Below are 8,789 nucleotides of genomic sequence, written 5' to 3'. Positions count from 1 at the left end.
TGCTGTACAGTTGCTTTGACACAATCTGTATTGTTAAAAGCGCTATATAAATAAAGGTGACTTGACTTGACATAAAAATAAGTTAATGTGTACTTTACTGGTAAAATATTTTATATAATTATCTCACAAATGCTTATAGGTTATTAAAATAATTTTTAAAAATGGTTATAGATCAGAAAACATGTTGATAACAATTTACAATAAGGTCTCTTAGGTTAACATTAGGTAATGCATTAACTAACATGAACTAACATTGAACAATATATTTTTACAGCATTTACTAATCTTTTTAATGTTAATAAATAAAAATGGTCACGTTCATGTTAATTGAGTGAGGGGGTGGGTGAAAGAGAGAGAGAGAGAGAGAGAGAGAGAGAGACTTTTCTAAGAGAGAGATCTCTTTAATCACCAGAAAAAATAATCAGTATTTTTTTGTTGTTGTTTGTGTGTTTTTTTTTTTTGTCATTACAGCTTAAGAAATCTCTTCGGCCTTATCCTTTTCTGTCAGTTTTAGGGCCAAAAAAATCCTATAACCAGTTAATTTGTAGGGCACTGACAAAATAATTTTATATAATTAGGTTAATAATTATGTTAATTACAACATAAAAAGTATAAAAGATACAAGATACAAACACATGGGATTATAATTTTTTTGTGCTGCAAATAATATTTGAAACTAATTTGAAACTAATCAAGACCTATAACATCTTGTGATATGACATTCATCTGAATTGACATCATCTCATTGATGTAACAGTAAACCAGTTCAGCTCACAGATGGACTAATCTGCAATGCAGGCAAAAATATTTCACAAAAGCTTATAGATCAATAAAATCGTTAAAAATGCGTATACACCAAGTGCATAATTATTAGGCACGTTGATATTCTGATGGTGTTTTTTTTCCAAGCACATTTGACCAATTCTAAACCACATCAATTTTAATAACTACTATTCATTTTGTATTTAATAATTTTTGAGTGATATATAATTGTGCTTGACGGCTGGAAGTGAAAAACTCCTTAAATTCAGGTGTGCAGAATTATTAGGCATGTTTTCTTTTACTGATAAAATGAGCCAAAAAAGAGGTTTAACTCAGACTGAAAAGTCAAAAATTATTAAATCCCCATGAGAAATATTCAAAACTAAGGCAATACAGAAATTTCAAAATTAAGACATGACCATTGGACAGCAAAATGCTTACTGGGTCAGCGGGGTCAGAAAAAAGCAGAACTCAGAAAAGACAAACGTTAATTGCAAAAGAATGAATAATTAATATGAAGAATTAGGTGTGAAACCATCAGGAAGCATTTAGTCTCCAGCACCACAAATTTCCAGGGGTGAGTGAGGGGGTGGGTGAAAGAGAGAGAGAGAGAGAGAGAGAGAGAGAGACTTTTCTAAGAGAGAGATCTCTTTAATCACCAGAAAAAATAATCAGTATTTTTTTGTTGTTGTTTGTGTGTTTTTTTTTTTTGTCATTACAGCTTAAGAAATCTCTTCGGCCTTATCCTTTTCTGTCAGTTTTAGGGCCAAAAAAATCCTATAACCAGTTAATTTGTAGGGCACTGACAAAATAATTTTATATAATTAGGTTAATAATTATGTTAATTACAACATAAAAAGTATAAAAGATACAAGATACAAACACATGGGATTATAATTTTTTTGTGCTGCAAATAATATTTGAAACTAATTTGAAACTAATCAAGACCTATAACATCTTGTGATATGACATTCATCTGAATTGACATCATCTCATTGATGTAACAGTAAACCAGTTCAGCTCACAGATGGACTAATCTGCAATGCAGGCAAAAATATTTCACAAAAGCTTATAGATCAATAAAATCGTTAAAAATGCGTATACACCAAGTGCATAATTATTAGGCACGTTGATATTCTGATGGTGTTTTTTTTCCAAGCACATTTGACCAATTCTAAACCACATCAATTTTAATAACTACTATTCATTTTGTATTTAATAATTTTTGAGTGATATATAATTGTGCTTGACGGCTGGAAGTGAAAAACTCCTTAAATTCAGGTGTGCAGAATTATTAGGCATGTTTTCTTTTACTGATAAAATGAGCCAAAAAAGAGGTTTAACTCAGACTGAAAAGTCAAAAATTATTAAATCCCCATGAGAAATATTCAAAACTAAGGCAATACAGAAATTTCAAAATTAAGACATGACCATTGGACAGCAAAATGCTTACTGGGTCAGCGGGGTCAGAAAAAAGCAGAACTCAGAAAAGACAAACGTTAATTGCAAAAGAATGAATAATTAATATGAAGAATTAGGTGTGAAACCATCAGGAAGCATTTAGTCTCCAGCACCACAAATTTCCAGAACTGCCACTTTCCTGGAGTCTCCAGAATTACAAGGTGTTAGGTTCTGAGAGACTTTGCTTGGGTAAAAAATCCTAAAAATTACCCTCACTTAATTAGAATAACATGCTGAAGTATTGTGAAATACTGTATATTAAGACAAATTTTTTATAGGCTTTATGGACAGATAAGTTTTGAGTGACTTTTGAAGGACCAGCACCACATCTTCTTGTACCACTGTTTGAAGAATTTATCTTCCAGAATTTGGCAGTAAGTTTTATGAGCTCATTTTTATTCCATTTCCTATCCTGAAAAGGCTGTCTTGCAGAATTGACTAAAAATGAATCTTCACATTAATTCTTAATTCTTTTGCAGTTAACGTGTGTCTTTTCTTCTCCACCTGTTTTTTTCTGACCCTGCTGTCCCAGTGAGCATTTTTTTGTCCAGTGGTCATGTCTTAACTTTGCAGTTTCTGTATTGCATTAGTTTTTAATATTTCTCATGGGGATTTAACAATTTTTGACTTTTCAGTCTGAGTTAAACCTCATTTTTGGTTCATTTCATCTGTAAAAGAAAATCGCCTAATAATTCTGCACACCTGAACATAAGGAGTTTTTCTCTTCCAGCCTTCATGGACAATTATATATCACTCATAAATTATTAAATACAAAATTAATAGTAGTTATTAAGATTGATGTGGTTTGGAATTGGTAAAATGTGCTTGGAAAAAATATCATCAGAATATCAACTTGCCTAATAATTATGCACATGGTGTAAATCATTAAAGGTTTTGGTAAGACTTTATAATAAGGTCTCATTTGTTAACATTAGTAAATTCATTAACTAACATAAACTAACAATTAACAATATATTTTCACAGAATTTATTAATATTTGTTGATGTTAGTTCAAAGTGCATTAACTAATGTTAACAGATAATTTTTTTTTGAATGTTTGTTTTGAACATTAATACATGCTATATAATTATTGTTCATGTTAATTAATATAGTTAATGTTAATAACTGAAACCTTATTGTGAAGTGTTACTAACGTTTTATTTATTGTTCTGTGTATGTGTGTTTCACAGTCTTGATGGTTTGGATTAACCCTTTAATTGCCGTATCCCTGAAAACCAAACTGTCAGAGGGTTACTGTAAATGCATGTGCCCGCTGGGCACAGTTTTCCTGATGGCACCGGGGTGGCGTTTGCACTGATGGCTTGGGCCCACCATCGCTGCTTGCAGCTATATATTTTTTTATTTTTCTTAAAAAAATGTAAAGGGGGCCTTAACACGCTCAAAAACTCTTAAAAATTGGCACACACGTTGGAATCTGTGGCCATTAGGATGCCGCAGAGGCTGGGACCCAGGCGTGGCAAAGGGACTCTACAGTGCCCCCTGGGACACAGTCTGAAAACTTGATGTATATCTCACACATACTTGCACGTATTCATATGAAACTCAGTACACATATAGATCTCATTGAGCTGAACAACTTTCACACTGCATGTCATAGGCTCCGTCCAACAGGAAGTTGGCTATTCAGGGCTGTTTAAAAAGCGCATGCTCTGGAATTTGATATACTCCTCTGAGGATTTCCAACCAATTCCCACCAAACTCAGTGAACATGCTCTCAAGACATTGGGGATGCTAAATTGCGAAGGGATTTTTGACATCTCGAAAGGTTTGCCCGTGGCGAGGCGATGAAGTTATGGCGAGAAATGAGAAACAGGAAGTGTCTAATAACATCCACATACATTGTCTGATTTTGATCAAACTTCAGGTGTTTGTTCGTTGTATGATGCCAATCGCATAGATGTGACTATTGGGAGTCAAAGTTATAGTGCCACCAACTGGCAGCAGGAAGTGTGTCATTTTCAAAATACTTTGAATTCAGCATCTTATTTTTACTCGATTTGCTTCAGACTTCATCAGAATAATGTCAAAACACAGCCAATGTAAAACTGTTAAGGGAATATTAATATCTAAAATGCATAGAATTTCATGAAACTCAACACACAAATCAGTATTAATGACAGACAGACACTGGCAAAAGCTCATAAAAGGGTGTGGAGGAGGCACTCTATAGCGCCACGTTTTGACAAAAGTTGATACATACATTTGGTACATACATTGTTCTCATTAAGACGGACAACTTTCTAATTTACAGTCATCAGCTACGACTAACAGGAAGTCAGCTATTTTGCTTTGAATGTGGATTTTTGGAAAAATCAGGCAGTGTAATTTTAGATACTCCATCCAGGAGAAACAAGCAATTCACATCAAACTTTGTCTACATGATGCCAATATACTGAAGATACTAAATTGCGAACAGATATAGGATATCTTGAACGGTGTTGCAATGGCGATTTATTAAAGTAACAGTAAAAAAAGATAGCAGTAATTTTCTTAAATCTTTAAAGTGCAGCTTCCAAACACTTCAAAAATTTTTACATACAGAGAACAAGTCATTCTGAGAAAATATGGTTAGTTTCATGAATTTACAAAATTTTATGCCTTAGCGCCACCAACTGGCAGCAGGAAGTGTGTTACTTTTTAAAACGCTTTGAATTCAGCATCTTATTTTCACTCGATTTGCTTCAAACTTGCTCTGCCGCAGCAGCTGCGTAGTAGATCTATTCTGCAAAGACCAAATACATTAAGTTTGTCATGTACATTACCATGCCAATCCCTCTGAGAGTTGTCATGACAGAAATATATTTATCATGTCAGTGAGGCAAGTATTTGCTGAGTTTCGTTTCAGTTTTTGTGAAGCGTTTCTGCACAAGACTGTGACTGCAGAAAGCCACCCTGTTTGTTTTATTTATTTTACAAAAGCACAACGTTTTGTTAATATTGTGAGTGAACACAAATAAAAGTAGACACTTTGCAGTTAAGAATGATGTATACTCTTACCTTTATGAGGAAAAATTATGGTGTATTTTAAGTTTCCACTCTTAAGAAAAAAATGCAAGTGATCGCGCTGGCGCCTCCATGTCCTGCAAAGTGCGCTTCATCTTCCACTCTTCGCACAAACAATATTTGTCACATATTTATCTTAAATATTTAAATTTATATTGTGAAATGCATGGTTTTTTATGTCTCAAATCGTGTTTATTTGAGAAGGCTAAACTGATCAAACATATGCTCAGCTCACTCACTGTCTGGCGCTGGCCGCTTGGTATTTTAAAAAACAAAAACTTGAATTTAACAAAGTGTTCCAGTCATGTTTCTAAATGAACTTAATAAAGAAACGAAACGAAATATAACCACTTTGCCATTAAAAACCAAAACTGAACTATTTTTATTGCTGCAACAGCAGCTGTGTAAAGGGGAAGAGAGAGAGAGAGAAAAGACACGCGGGCTCAGGTCAGACTCGGTCGGAGAATTCTGATAAGCTGTCAGACAAGGGCCGAGCAAGTGCAGGGCTCTATATTTGTTCCCTTTTTTCAATTAAAATTTCCCCTTTGGCTTGGCGGGCCCCCAATCTTCCCGGGCCCATTTGCACCTACATACCCAGACGCTACACCCCTGGCACAGGCTTTGATGCTTATGCGGTCGCTGCTGAGGATGGAGATGAAGATAGCTGAATAAAGGGTTGAATTTGGGTCTGTTTCTCGCAGTCATATGGATTCTGAAGATTTGGATTACACCTCACAAATGAAATTGATTCCTTTGATAAATATGTTGTTTTTTTTAGTGGGTTTTAAGGTTCTATTATCAGTCACAGCATGTTGAAGTAAACGGCTTTTATGTTCCACGGCAAACAAAATAAATATTACATAATAAAAAAATGGTTAAACAATGGCAGAAATGTTATTAATTTTAAGTGTTTGTAGTCTTGTTGAACACTGTGTATTATTCAAAACGAGTTGGCAGCAGAAATCACACAGAACAGAATGAAATGTTATCATTTAATATTAAGTAAATGAGTAAACTTTATTTAATAAATGCACTTGCAAACATTAAATGCAAAATGCTATGACATCAAATGCAAAATAATAAAATTGTTAATGCTGAGATTGCAATATTCATAAGGATTTGTAAGTCTGTGAAGTGGTTTATACATTAATGTACGTTTTAGGTTTTGTCAGTATGTAAGTATTGTTTAGATTATGTAAATACATCATGTTTCAGTGTCTATGCAAACATAAGTAAATGTACATTTTGTAGAACCCCATTTTAAATGAAATAGATACGAATTCTCAAGAGATCATGTTGCTAAATTTTAATACTTAATTTGGTTTTGCAAAGTATGTTCACAGCATTAGCTTTGTTCAGATAAGTAGTAATGGTACATTTATCTTTGTACCACGTTTGCTTCTTTATCAGAAAACTATTATTAAAATAACTTTACATGACAGATAATTAAATTAACAGACATAATGCTACTTGTAGAACCATAGAAGCTGCTGCTGCTTGCTGACTCTCTGCTGGTGAAGAAAAAAAAAGTCTCGGTCTGGATCAACGGAGGTTGGGATAGGTGGATGCCCCTCCCCTCCCCTCTGCTTCCGCTATTGGGGCATATGCCGCCCAGGAGCTTTGTGATTGGTTTGAAACGCCAGGTATCAAATGGTCCACAAATATAGGGAAATGAGAGATAGTAAGGATTTACAATTTTATTGTAATTTATTTTCTTATTATTTTCATGAGAACTTTGCATTTCACCTATAAGTGAAATTAGTGTTTCTTAACCAATGTTTCCAAATGGTTCAGGAATATATGTTGCAGTGAGTCCCGAATGAAACGTCCCTATCTGACTTACAGGGGACCATATGGAAACTTTTAATGTCCCAAATGTCCTTTTTGTAACGTTGCTATGTGACCATAGAATAACCAAAATGGAATGTCCCCCTAAAGTCATATTAAGAACACTGAACTGCAGCACTTTCAGAACCAAAAGAGGACATTTTAGGAATTTCCCTAATGTTCTGTAAAGGTTCAAGACTTTCGTCACCTTTAGAGAACTTTTAGGGAACGCTGCACAAGGTTGGAAGAACGTCCCCTCCTACATGAGATTAATGAGATTCTGTCATCGCTGTCATCTCCCAAGTCATCTCATGTGAACAAACTGAGCAGGAACTGTTTTACTGAGTACATTGCATGTTACATATCAAAAATATAAAAATGCAAGCACAGAATAGCACTGTGAATGCCTCACCTAATGGCCAAGTGAAAATAACATTAACATTAAGCTCCTCCAAACAGCAGGTCAAAAGTCACAAATCTGTCTATACAAAAGCACATGTAATCCCTCAGCCATGAGTTCAAGTGATGATGCCTGCCCTTTGACAACACTCACCACACCAGACTAACACCTGTTTGGCTTCAAAGAGCTCTATAGATGAGATAAAAGGAAACAAATCCAAAAGATTGTGATTTATCGCTACTTGTGAACATAAGAGTAAAGGCTGAACAGGCAGAGAGCAAGAAATCCATTTCAAATTGAATTTCTTTTGTTTGAAACAGCCCACTCCAAAAACACACACACAGAGAGAGAGAGAGAGAGAGAGAGAGAGAGAGACTATCATAGGGCCCATAAATGACATTGGTGCAATAATCTACAGCAAAATGTCCCCGTCACTGATAAGCCACCTCTAAGAGTGGGGAGGGGGTGGTCTATACTATTCATTTATTACATTTTCTTCACATTGATCCAGGGACAAGTGCCAGCAAGGCAGGGGCACACTGACTTTAATACAACAATTATATAAATGGTTACATGCTCATCCTCAACACCAATAAAGTGCGTCAGCAAGAGCAGGGCATAGAGCAAACCCATAATCCATCAGCATCCTTACCCAGAGGCTCACAGGCTTATTATTAAATAAATAATATAAAATATTCTCTCTATAAAATATATATATATATATATATAAAAAGCCTCTATAAAAGTTGCTTACAGAATAATACAATGACTAGAAGGATTTGAAAAGAAAAGAAAAAGTACAGAGAAACAATTTTCTGTTAGATATCTGTTATCTCTCAATTAATTCATCAATATTACACTATAATACAAAAACAAAAAACACAATAATCAGTTAAAACTTTCTCTACATTAGAAATGTAAAATCAGCACTTCATCTACAACTTCACACAAAACTGTTCCCACAGTCCATAGTTGAAAATTCTAACAGATTATTAACCATTTTAAAATATAAAAACTTAATTTTAATTTGAGCAGCAACCAACCCTTTCAAAACATACTCTGCATTGACTGAACCAGTACCTAATATTTTATTCTTCCTGGTTTTCCATATTGACAACTTTGCTGATCCTAATAAATAATTTAAAGGGGTCATATGATGCGATTTAATTTTTTCCTTTCACTTTGGAGTGTTACAAGCTCTTGGTGCATAAAGAAGATCTGTAAAGTTGCAAAGACTAAAGTCTCAAATCCAAAGAGATATTCTTTATAAAAGTTAAGAGTCAGCCACGCCTATCTAAAACGGCTCGTTCTAACA

General features: G+C 34.4%; 1 long non-coding RNA gene across 1 annotated transcript in view; it reads right to left on the bottom strand.

The window, feature by feature from the left end:
- Positions 1 to 2,232: 2,232 nt before the first annotated feature.
- The window catches only part of LOC107681437 (uncharacterized), a 17,357-nt gene continuing 10,800 nt past the window's right edge, over positions 2,233 to 8,789 (bottom strand). Inside the window, exon 3 of the long non-coding RNA XR_001633250.1 lies at positions 2,233 to 2,244. This is a non-coding gene — a long non-coding RNA (uncharacterized LOC107681437). The remainder of the gene's footprint in view (positions 2,245 to 8,789) is intronic.

This window comes from Sinocyclocheilus anshuiensis, unplaced genomic scaffold (assembly GCF_001515605.1).
Source record: "Sinocyclocheilus anshuiensis isolate Anshui unplaced genomic scaffold, SAMN03320099.WGS_v1.1 scaffold2612, whole genome shotgun sequence".
Lineage (NCBI taxonomy): Eukaryota > Metazoa > Chordata > Actinopteri > Cypriniformes > Cyprinidae > Sinocyclocheilus > Sinocyclocheilus anshuiensis.
Note: the sequence above shows the minus strand (reverse complement) of the source record. Positions and strands in the feature narration are given on the sequence as shown.